This window comes from Plecotus auritus (genome assembly GCF_963455305.1).
Source record: "Plecotus auritus genome assembly, chromosome: 5".
Classification (NCBI taxonomy): Eukaryota; Metazoa; Chordata; class Mammalia; order Chiroptera; family Vespertilionidae; genus Plecotus; species Plecotus auritus.
In genome coordinates, this window is record NC_137776.1 from 120,887,597 (window position 1) to 120,900,497 (window position 12,901).

Sequence of the window (12,901 nt, forward strand, 5' to 3'; positions counted from 1 at the left end):
AAACTAGAGGCCCAGTGCATGAAATTCATGCACTGGGGGGGGGCAGTGTCCCTCAGCCCAGCCTGTATCCTCTCCAATCTTGGACCCCTTGGGGGATGTCCGACTGCCATAGGGATCAGGCCTAAACCAGCAGTCATACATCCCTCTCACAATCCGGAACTGCTGGCTCCCAACCGCTCCCTGCCTGCCTGCCTGATTGCCCCTAACCGCTTCTGCCTGCCAGCATGATCACCCCCTAACCACTCCCCTGCCAGCCTGATCAACGCCTAACTGCTCCCCTGCTGGCCCAATCACCCCCAACTGCCCTCCCCTGCTGGCCTGATCACCCCCAACTGCCCTCCCCTGCCAGCCTGGTTTCCCCTAACTGCCCTCCCTTGCAGGCCTGGTCCCCCCTAACTGCCCTCCCCTGCAGTCCTGGTCCCCCCCAACTGCCCTCCCCTGCTGGCCTGGTTGCCCCTAACTGCCCTCCCCTGCTGGTCTGATCGCCCACAACTGCCCTCCCCTGCCAGCCATCTGTGGCGTCCATCTTGTGATAACATGGGGATGGCCATCTTGTGAGGGCATGATGGTCAATTTGCATATTACCTCTTTATTATATAGGATATCTAGAATTGACAAATCTACAAGGTCAGCAAATAGATTAGTACTAGAAGGACAAGGTGTTAAGGTGTTGATAGCTAAAGGATATGGGCTTTCTGCGGTTAGAAAAATGCTCTAAAATTTGCTGTGGTGATGATTGCACATATTTGTGATTATACCAAAATCCATTGAATTGGATACTTATAAGTGGGTAAATTGCATGGTTTATTAGTTTGCTCGGACTAACAGAACAAAGTGCCACAGACTTGGTGGATTAAACCAGAGGAATTTATTTTCTCACAGTTCTGAAGTCTAAAACATTGAGATCAAGGTGTTGGTAGAGTTAGTTTTTCTGAAGCTTGTGAGGGAAGGATCTGTTCTAAGCCTCACCCTTTGACTTGTAGATAACTATCTTCTTATTCTGTTTTCACATGTTCTTATCTCTGTACATGTCTGTGTCCACATTTCCTCTTTTTATAAGGACACCAGTCATATTAGATTAGGGCCCCCTGTAATGACCTCATTTAAATTTAATTACTTGATAAAGACCCTATCTCTAAATAGGATCATATTCTGGATCATAGGTTAGAAGGTTAGGACTTCAACATATATTATGTATTTTGAGGGGACAACAATTGAGCCTGTAACATATGGTATGTGATTTATATCTCAATAAAAGTGTTTAAAAAAAGTGTTTCCACTTAGACATTGAGCCTGATTCTTAGATGGTGTTGACCCAGGTATGAGGAAGTTAAATAAGAAACACACCTGTTTTCCACAGAGAAGTCCTTTGCTGCTTCTGTGATTGGTCCAGGCTCACTCTCTCCCTAAGTCCATACGTGCAAGAATGCAGTAGGGGTAAACCAAGGTTCATAAAATAGGATCCATAATTTGAATCTAATAACTGACATGTTTTATTTAGCCTGTACAGTATTTTCACAACGTTCAAATTTGAATTTTCGAATGCAAGGCATGTGGGCATACTATAGTTTGTTACAGTCCTCACCATCCCCTAGTGTGTTACACATGGCATGCTGCACTTAATTGTTAACTGCTTCAACACTTGAGCTTGAGACATTAGGAACAAACACATTGACATGCGACAACATCTCTTGGAACATCTAACACAGCATTGTTATAAAAAAAAATTAGCTGTTTCATGATTTACTGATTAAAAGTCCCACTGCAAGGTGATACCTCATTGTTGTTTTAATTTACATCTCTGATGATTAGTGACTTTGAGCATATTTTCATATGTCTCTTGGATATTTGTATGCCCCCTTTGGAAAAGGGTCTATTTAAGCCCTTTGCCCCATTTTTTCATTGGATTGTTTATCTTCTTTTTGTTAAGTTGTATGGGTTCTTTATATATTTTGGGAATTAACCCCTTATCAGATTGTATCATTGGCAATCATGTTCTCCTTTATAGTAGGATCCCTTTTCATTTTGTTGGTGGTTTCTTTTGCTGTCATCAACAAATTAGCAAACTACAAGTGCTTGTGAGGATGTGGAGAAAAGAAAACCCTAGTACACTGCTGGTAGGAATGCAGACTGGTGCAGCCACCATGGAAGACAGTGTGGAGTTTCCTCAAAAAATTAAAATGGACCTGCCATTTGACCCAGTGATCCCACTTTTAGGAATATATCCTAAGAATCTTGAAACACTCATCAGAAACAATATATACACCCCTATGTTCATAGCAGTGCTATTATAAATTTACAATAGCTAAGATCTGGAAACAGCCCAAGTGCCCGTTAGTAGATGAGTAGATAAAAAAGCTGTGGTACATTCACACAATGAAATACTATGAAGCTGTAAAAAAGAAGGATCTCTTGCCCTTTGAGACGACATGGAGGGATCTAGACAGTATTATGCTAAGCAAAATAAGCCAGCCAGAGAAAGACAAGTATCACATGATTTCACTTATATATGGAATATAATGAACAAAATAAATTGATGAAAAAAATAGATCCAGAGACATGGATGCACAGAACGGACTGATGAATCTCAGAGGGAAGGAGTGAGGGTGGGAGGAGATTAACCAAAGAACTTATGTACATATACACACAACCCATGGACACAGACAATAATGCAGTAAAGGCCTGGGGGGAGGGGTCCAAGTGGGGTGGAGGAAGTCAATGTGGTGGTGGGGAAGGAGTGACATCTATAAAACTTTCAACAATAAAGATAAATTAAGAAAATGAAAGTTCCCGTGTAGAGGGACACTTATATGAGAATTTGGATTTAAGCTTACTGTATAGGCTAAGTTTTGCTCAACTGTGTTCAGCAGTTATAAATATAGGCAAGAGCTAAATCTATAATGAATTCTATATTCAAAGGAGGACTGGGTATGAGGAGATTTTAGATATAAGCAAATAATTTTTTATTTAAAATTTAAATCAAATAAGAATAAATTAAAATAAGAAATATATATTTGAGACATTTTCCTTCTTAGTTTAATAAGTAATATGTGGGCAATTAGTTTAGAACTCTGATCCGGTATAAGTCACATATATTTGGATATACCACAGGTTCTATTGTTTTCCTTCTGTAGAGTACTTTCATATGATGAAGACTCATGTATCAGGGTCAGCTTACACCAGTATTTCCCCCCAGGCACTTTGGGAGATAGTACTGTTAGAGTTTATTTTTCATTTCCTCCCATCACAAGTTCTTTTTTTTTTAAATTTTTTTATATTTTATTGATTTTTTTATGGAGAGGAAGGGAGAGGGATAGAGAGTTGGAAACATCGATGAGAGAGAAACATCGATCAGCTGCCTCCTGCACACCTCCTACTGGGGATGTGCCCGCAACCAAGGTACATGCCCTTGACCGGAATCAAACCTGGGACCCTTCAGTTCGCAGGCCGACGCTCTATCCACTGAGCCAAACCGGTTAGGGCCCATCACAAGTTCTTAACACCATTGTAGTCACATTGGTGAAATGACCAACAAGGTGCAGTTTACCTTTTTTATAGGACATTATTGATCTCAGATGAAACAGCACACTTCCTACAGGAAGCATTTAGCTGTACAGCATATTCAAAACTATTGTTTTGAACCCTGGCCTCTTGATCATGTCTTCATTTCAGAGGACGTACTTGGAATAGTCTGGATAATGACTTACAAAATGTTCTCCACCCTGAGCAGAACAGACTCTTCCTCTGGAACTATATGCTACTGGTATCACCTATAACTTCTCTGCTTCGCTTAAAGAGTGGTTTTTAAGGCTAAGGGTGCGTCAGCATCATCTGGAAGGTATGTTAAAAGACTCCTGGACTCCATCTCTAGGGTTTCTAATTCAGTAAGTTTGTAGTGAAGCCCAAGGTTTTGCATTTTTAGTAAGTTTCCAGATGATGCTGCTGGTTCTGGGATCACACCTTGAGAATGACCAGCCTACACAATGAATGCAAGCCCTGCCTCTCCATTTCACCTTACACAGGGCCTCATTTTAATTTTTTAAAAAAATCTGGGGAAGGAGTCTAACTGACTAGTTTGTAAGTGTGCAACCCTTCAATCAATGAGGTGGTGGTATTTTTTTGTGCAAAGACACAGGGAAGGCATGCTGAGCAAACTAAAACAATGTCATTCTACACTTACTCTTTCTTTGAGAAAGTGTAGAATGAAGTTTTTAAAGAAACATTCTCTTGCCCTGGCTGGTGTGCTCGATGGTTAGAGCATTGACCCACACACCAAAGGGTCTCAGTCAAGGGCACATACCTAGGTTGTAAGCTCGACCCCCGGCCCCAGTATGGTAACCACCATACTGTTGTCTATATCTATAAGTTTGTTTGTTTGTTGCTTTTTACTTTATATCTCACCTATATGTGAAGTCATATGGTTCTTGTCCTTTTCTCTTTGACTTATTTCACTTAGCATGACACTCTCAAGATCCATTTGTGTTGTCACAAATGGCAATATTTAATCTTTTTTATGATCGAGTAGTATTCCGTTGTACCATATCTTTATTCAATCATTGGTCAAAGGTTGTTTCCATATCATGGCTATTGTAAACAATGCTGTAATGAACGTAGGGGTACACATATCTTTGCGAATAAGTGTTTTGAAAAATTTCGGGTAGATACCCAGAAGGGGGATTGCTCATATGGTAGCTTTATTCTTGATTTTCTGAGCAATCTCCATACTGTTTTCCATAGCAGCTGCACAAGTTTACTTTCCCACACACAGTATACGAGGATTTCCTTTCCTCCACAACCTTTCCAACTAATATTATTTATTGTCTTATTGATAATAGCCATTCTAACAGGTGTGAGGGGGGTATCTCATTGCGGTTTTGTTTTGCATTTCTCTTATAGCTAGTTAATTGGGCCTTACATAGGTGTTTTATACATGTTAATTAATTTGAATCTTACAATAATCCTATAAGATATTATTATCCAGTAATATTATTCATTATTATTCTTTACAGGAATTGAAGCTTAGAGTGTTTTAATCACTTTCCCATGGTCACACTGATTTGCTATAGGGCCTGGGTGCCCAGTTTTGCTTGTTTTTTCTACTTTCAAAACTTCTTCCACATAATTTCAAAGGTACTGCACCATACAGTCATAGCAAGAAACTGATTAGAGCATGAGAATAGTAAGGCAGGATGGTGATCCCTGAGGTTTCCAGAGATTTGTATTACCTTGAAAATCAAATGAAATATTTGGATTGTTTTTGGAAAGTGTGATCTAATGGTTGAAAAAAAAGGGATAACAATTTATGTATTTTGTTACTTTTGCTCAAATTTTTAAACCAATTTTTTGTTACCTTGCTGAAATTTTGAGGCCAGAAAAGTGCTAAGAACTATGGGGGGTGGGGGGGAATAAAAATACACTCTGAAAAAAGAGATGCATGACTAAAAATTTTATAACAGAATAAACTTTGGTATTAAGTCTTCAATGTTAGAGTATTTTGTTATGCTCTTTCTTTTATGCTCGTAAATCTAAATATGCATTTTCTCTTTCATAGCTGCTCTTTTTATATTAGGTAAAAGCCCACATTATTTTCTTACGGCTAAAAGGCTTTCTCCCTTTGAGACTCAACCACAGGCTGACAGAGGGTAATGTCAACTCCCAGTTAACAAGGAATAGTGTTTACTGTGATGAAGCTTAAATATGTGCACACCATATCCTGTCCCTTAAATGACACACCCTAATAGTTAATTCATGCTGATTAAAGAATGACATAAGAAAATAGCTACACATTAGCTTCCTTTTTTTTTTTAAAAAAAGTACTGATTTATTTTAAAGAGAGAGACATGGATTTGTTGTACCAATTTCTTACGCATTCATTAGTTAATTCTTGTATGTGTCCTGATTGGAAATTGAACCTACAACTTTGGTATAACGGGATGACACTCTGACCAACTGAGCTACCCGGACAGGGCACATAACTTCCTTTTGCATGTGACATAAACATGCAAATCCATCTTGCATCTGGCTTGCTTGCTTGCCTGGTGATTCTATTTACACGTTAGAGTTTGGCCTTCCAGTTGCCCAGTTTAAGAACACTTGATGCTTCTCCTTCTCTCCCACTCCATATCCTATCCATCAGCAAATTCTGTCATTTGAACTACGAAATACATTCGAAGTCTATTTCTCACCGCTCCCACTGCTTTCACCCTGGCCCAAGCCACCATCGTCTCTCATTTGGATCACTGCAATGACCCCTGACTGGATTCTCTGCTTTCACCTTTGCTCCTCTGTAGTCAGTTCCAGCCAAGCAGCCAGAGTGATTTTAACAGAGTGGTCTCATACAGCATATACTATTTTAAAAGGAGTTACTGGTGTGCTCAAAATCCTCCCACGGTTTCTCATCACTGCACAGGTAAAGGCCATAATGGCTTGCAATGCCCTGCGCTATGACTTCTCGTTCCCTTTTTGAGTTTATATCTCTGCTCCTGCCCACTGGCCTCTCCTGACCTCCATGTGACCTCACCTTCACCTTCCTCATGTCCTTGTTCAAATGTTGACTTCTCTTCCGTAAAGTCCTCCTTGACTACCTTATTTAAAACTGATCCCTGCCTGCTTCCCTGACACCATCTTTCTACTTTATTTCTCTCTATTAATTTATCATTTTGCATTCTTCATATATTTTACATATTTCTTTAAAAATATCTATCTTCTTCAAATGGAATGTAAGCTTCATTTGTTTGTTTATGTTTATTGTTGTAGCTACACTGCCTAGAATAATGCTGGACATGTGGAGGTTCTCAACATATACTTGTGAAATTGTATGCTTTCCAGAAAAAAAGGTTACTTCTGATTGTGGTTAAGACACTTCAAGTGAATATTTATTTTGGAGTAAAGCCAGAGGTTAAAATTACCTACCTCCGCTCTCTCTTTGACTAGCCAGGAAATTTGACAGGTTGTGATATGGTGTGGTAGGTTTCACAGCAGAACAAACACTTGGGGACACTTTCTAGAGGAGCTATATTAGTCCAACTGCATCCTTTTGCCCCATCTCTGCAACTCACTTGTGAGTTGGATAGTTGGATTTATGGCTTTTATTAGGATTATGAAAGCCAGTAAGTTTAAAATTTAAAAGGACTGGACCATATCCCTGCTTTTGGAAACTGTTTTTTTTTGTTTTGTTTTGTTTTGTTTTGTTTTGCTTTGTTTAGTTTTTCCACAAGCAAATCAACTGGTTACTGATAGATAAAGTATTGATTTCTAGATGATGTTAAACACTGGGCATCTAATCCAGATCTAGAGGATCCAAGAAGCAACCATCCCGGACAAGACAATGGCATGTAGTAAAGTAGAACTTTGATTTCCTTAAGTAGAGGTCTTAGGGAATGCCCGTTTCATGGAACAACAGGACTATAAAATCTCCACCTCCACCCACTGAGGTCCTGAGCTACCAGCTGCAGTCAGGAAGTGCTAAGTGCCCGCCTTCTTGATCTTGTAAGTTGCCCAATCACTAGATAGGCTCTCTTCTAAAAGAGACATGAGCTTTTGTGCTTCATAACCCTAACAAGCATGCCAAGCAGCTTAAGAAATTATGCTGAATCAGAAGCAATACATGCTGCTAATTCACACATGTCAAAGGTTTCTTAGCACCACTCAAAGTTTGCTTTGACTACCATAGTAGGTCTGAGTTTCCAGCACGTCAAGGGTGAAGAATCTGGCAGAAAATTGTATGTGTTATTTTTCTTGACAAATTTCCCCCTACATTTTCCTGACTCTCCTGACACCCATTATGTCATGCCCCATCGTGTTAGACCAAGCAATATCCCACAACTTGGTGGAAAACAATTTTAAGAAAACTAGGGGATTAGATGTCTGTGTAGAGCTTGTCCTCAGATAAGTAGCTTCTGGGTACAGAGTTTGTATCATCACAGGTGTGAACACCTGTGACTTCTGCAGTGGTCACTCTTTAGGGCTATTAGTCTAGCAGCAAAGCCAGGCATTGAATCAAATTGTTGTGTTTTTGATGAAATATGTAAAAGCCAAGAGCTAGAACTATGGGAAAGAGAAGCAGAAGTTAGGAAGATTCATGCCTATATATCTACATGGAAGAGTGGCAGAACCAATGAGCAGTCCTTAAAATAAGTGAGTTTTCAAAGGGCTAGGTTTCCATGGATTTTTGTACTTTGTCTTCTCTAACTTCTAATTTTAAATACAATTCCATAAAACAGAGTTCCTGAAATGGAGGAAGTAATCTTCCCAGTTTTAGTGATTGACCCTTTTTTAAATATATCTTTATTGATTTCAGAGAGGAAGAGAGAGGGACAGAAAGATAGAAACATTAATGATGAGAGAGAATCATTGAATCAGCTGCCTTCTGTGCACCCCCAACCTGGGACTGAGTTCATAATCTGGCAACCTGGGCATGTGCCCTGACTGGGAATCAAACTGTGACCTCCTGGTTCATAGGTTGATGTTCAACAACTGAGCTACACCAGCTGGGCAAATTGACTCTTTTAAGTATTTTATCTAATTGTTCCTTCCTATCCTCCCCCTCCCATTATCTACCTCCTCTGTCCTGCTCTGTGCCAGCTCTCTTGCTAGGAAAATACTCTGGCTGATATAGTAGTTCATACTAAGAGTTGCCTTAGGAAACAGTCCTTCTGGAGGGAATTCTGAAACTAGGGTCGCTCATATATTTTATGATCACATGAATGACCTCCTTGCTAGGTAGATACTGAACCCTGGTAATGAGCGGCATGTAATGATGTCATGCTTTTTCACATTCTCACTGGTGATGGTGTGAGATGGTGAGCAGCTACAGAGCCAGGTTCTGAGTGACCAAGTAGAGGTTACATCCAATTGCTATGCAACAAAGTGATTAAAAAGATTATACTAGTAGCTGTTAACTGCAATAAATTGTGTTAGCTATACAAGAAAAACAGCAATTTTAGGGCCTTGAATTTCCAACTCAAAGCAGGAGTGAAGAGCCAGAAAACTTTTCCAATGACAAGAATATGGTTATTGATGAACAACATGGAACTCACATCACCAAGGCTGATCTGGCTATGGCCATTGTGGTAGCACAGAGGCCAGCAGTGAGCCCCTGGTATGTCATTGTTTGTAGGGAAAATAGCCACTTGGAGAAGGCAGATATATGTCCTCATAGAATACTAGTAGTCATGTGTTCCAGATTAAATTTTTTTTCCCCATGCTTGCAATGCTTTTGCCAACCACCATTCCTGGGCAGCCTATTCACTGCCATGGTGTCCTCAATAGAGCTTCTGTCCAAGAAATTCATTTTATAGCTAAAGGAGTGGCAAGGTGAAACTCATAAAACTTACTGGTATTAGTATCAACTGCATCACCCAAAAGCAAACCAAGGTGGAGGGGGGATGGAGATGGTAAGAGAAATCCATCTGAGGTGCAAGGAATAAGGGGATTTATTGCCTGCTAAACTTTTTTTTTTAAAAAAGAGACAGATCCAGTGGGAAGGGTGGTGAAGGGGATAGGAAGAGATTAGCCAAAGAACATATATGCATATATGCATAATCCATGGACACGGGCAATAGCGTGGGGAAGGCCTGGGATTGGGTGGAGGCTGGATGGAGAGGGGCAAAAGGAGGGCAACAGGGGACATCCATAATACTGTCAACAATAAATAAATTAAAGGAAAAGATATTCGATTCATATGGAGAAAATGATAAAACTATTTAAACAAGAGCTAAATAAATAGAAATACATACCAAAAAATAATAAAACTGACCAAAAGTCAATCTGCCTTTTTATATAATCCCTATGAGCTGGCGAATCTGAACAGTGTGATCAAATTCTCCACAAAAGTGGCTGTTCCCTTTCTCCCTCTTTGGTTCTTTACTGAGTACTAAAAATAGCATTTAAATTTTCAGATTGTTCTTTATAAAAATTATCAGGCCACTATCTGGGGTGGAGGGAGATTCAAGAAGATATTTCTGTAGAGTCTTCCTTCCTTCATGGAGTAGTCTTACATTCTTTTACATTCTGAAGTAGAGAACTTCATGTCTGTACCTGAGCATTGCACTTTTAAAAGAACCAATTAGAGTGCAAGCATCACATTATAAAAAGGATCTCAGCATCTCTTGAATTAGATTCAGATCATTAAATAGGAGAGAGAGAGAGAGAGAGAGAGAGAGAGAGCAATTCGAGGTTAAAATATTGGAAACCATTGTTGAAAAAGAATCAATCAGAAAATAAGACAAGCAAATATGAAATTATAACAATAAAAATAGATGAATCAGCAGGATGCTCAGTCAGAAGCTTAATTAAAAATTAATATTGATAATATTAATCTAATTAATGCCAGAACTGCTTCCGGCATCTCAGCTGGTGTGATCTTTCTCTAGGGAACACACTCAATCTGTGGTTGTTTCAAAGTGGTCTTCAAATTCTTTTCATTGGCCTTTGGATTGGAAAAGACTGAGACCCAATGTTTAACATGTGTTGCAGGTATTGCAAAGTATACATGTTTGCTGATGGTTTGCTAGAGATATTCTTCACTTGCAAAGAACAGGAACACATGGGACACATTATATAGGGTGTCCCCCAAAATGAAGGCCCACTTAACAGCTGATAGCTCAATTGATGTTTCTTTCTTTTTCAACTTAACCTATTGGAACTAACAATTATTCAAACTGTATATACATGGTTTTGAGACACCCTGTATTGATTGCTGATATGGGCTTTTATTAAGATTATGAAAAAAATTCTTTTCAGGTTTTCTTGAAATAGAGCCAATCTTTAACAAATCTTGTTTACATCAGCAACTTTAGGACAATATTTCCTTTGATACGTCTTCTCCTTCTTCTGTGAGTCCCACTGCGGTAGGGCTGGCTTCTCACTCCTCCAAGCAGTGGGTTTTGTTGCTTCACAGGAAAGGTGTCAGAACACGGTCCCCAACAGAACACAGGGAGTCTGCTCAGCTCTGACTGTTAAATTAGATTTTCGATTGTGTCTACAATTTGCAAATAAGCTCAAATAATAGGCTTTGCTGAGAATAAAAGATATCATAACTTCCTTAAGCATGTCCCGGCTCCAGTCTGGTGAACTCATCTGTTTCTTCCATAGCACAGAGAAGAGGCCCCTCCCATTTATGATTCTAGGCATGAAGCCTACTGCATAGGAGGTAGATATGATGAGGAGCATGGCTTCTCGAACTCTCTGTGAGGAGGAGCACTTGGCTAAAGTTCCAATACATCGTGCACCTATGAGTTAGTAAACTGTAATAAAAATCAAGTATGAAGAAATAAAATAGGAAAACAAAAACATACTTTAAAAGCCCTACCATTTTATTAGAGATAACCTAAAAAAATTACTTTGCCTAGTTGCTATGTGTATCATAAACATTTACTCTCAATTTCTGTGTGTATCTTGTGGGCTAGTGATGGTCCCCGGGTTGGCATCTCTTTTAGTAGCCCTGGTGTACAGGAATTGGAAAGCCAGAAATCAGTAGTTTCCCGCCCTAGAGATTTTAGAGAAGAGGGAGAATCAGATCAAGAAGACAGAATACAGGGCTCTTTTGTTCTTCCTACACCTCCATCCCCCACATTGTTTTTGTAGAATTCTGCCCCACTGGCATCTACTTCTACCACAGCAAGGGCAATGGCATGTCTTATTGGCAGAGGTAACAAGGGAGGCAGATGAAGAACTCGGGGGTGGTCTGCCTGTCCCTTGGCAGTTGCTGAACAAAGCTGAATTGGGAGCAGGTGGTCTACTATAGGTCCCTTGAGGCAAGGCATCAAGTAACTGCATGACAGAGGTTGTGGGTTGGGTAGCCAAGGCCAAGGTATAGATGGAGAACATGCCAGAGTCTCAGAGGGGTCTGCAGGAGCAGTGTGACCCATGGCAAGACCAAATCACTCAGAGTTAGTAGGACGTGACTGCACTTAGAAAGGAGCTACAAGCTTTACCTGCTGCAAACTTTAGCAGTAGCTGCCTGCAAGGATAGGGATGGAACGAGTCACATGTGGTCTTTCCTGAAAGCCACCAGAAAGCAACCCAGAGCAGCCACTCTTCAGCAAAGAAAGGAGAGGACGATGCAAAGTATGAATCCACACAGCTTCTTAAAGAGGGGCTGGGGGGACAGAACCTGCAGGACTGAACCTTTTACCTAAATCAGATAAAGCATTTATTCCAACAGCCTGTTTGTTGTGTAAGACTAAGTGTATGAGGCTGAACTAAAGCTTCCCCTCTTCTGGGTATCAAGGAACACCCAATAGGTTACAGAGAAAATGAAAAGTTGTATTTTCTCTGCATATCTGGGCTGTAATGTTTAAAACTGCAACCATTACTCCCAAGAATGTGCATATCTGTGGACAAGAGGACTGAGCCTTTGGTAAATTAACCACCCTGTGCCTGCCCTGATATCTTTCTTGAAAGAAATGTAGAAACAATAATTTTATTTATAGTTGTATAGTTTCTGGGGTAGGCAAGGTCAGCAGAAAGATTTCCAAGTTTCTCATCTCACTATTACTCATGTTCTTTAAGAATGTCTGAAAATGACTAAATACTCATCATCTGCCTTCCAATCAAGTCATTTGGCCTTTTCTCATGCCATTTATTCAGAGCTTTCCTATAGTGAAAGTATATTAGCAAAAGGGAAAAGGGGATAATTCGAATTCCCAAGGTCTTTGTTGCCTCTCAAATGACACAGTTAAAACCTCACTTTGAAATAGATAACAAAAGTACTACTAAAGGGACCGATTCCAGATTTGATAAATGCACTTCCTCAAGTATGATACATCTCTTTCAACCTCCAGGAAAAGAAGGGATGGTGGTGGGGGGGGACTCATTTGTTTTCATTTATGAAATTATCTCAAGATTATTTTTCTAACATAATCATTTTACAAAATAGTGTGGAAAAGAAAAGTTGTAT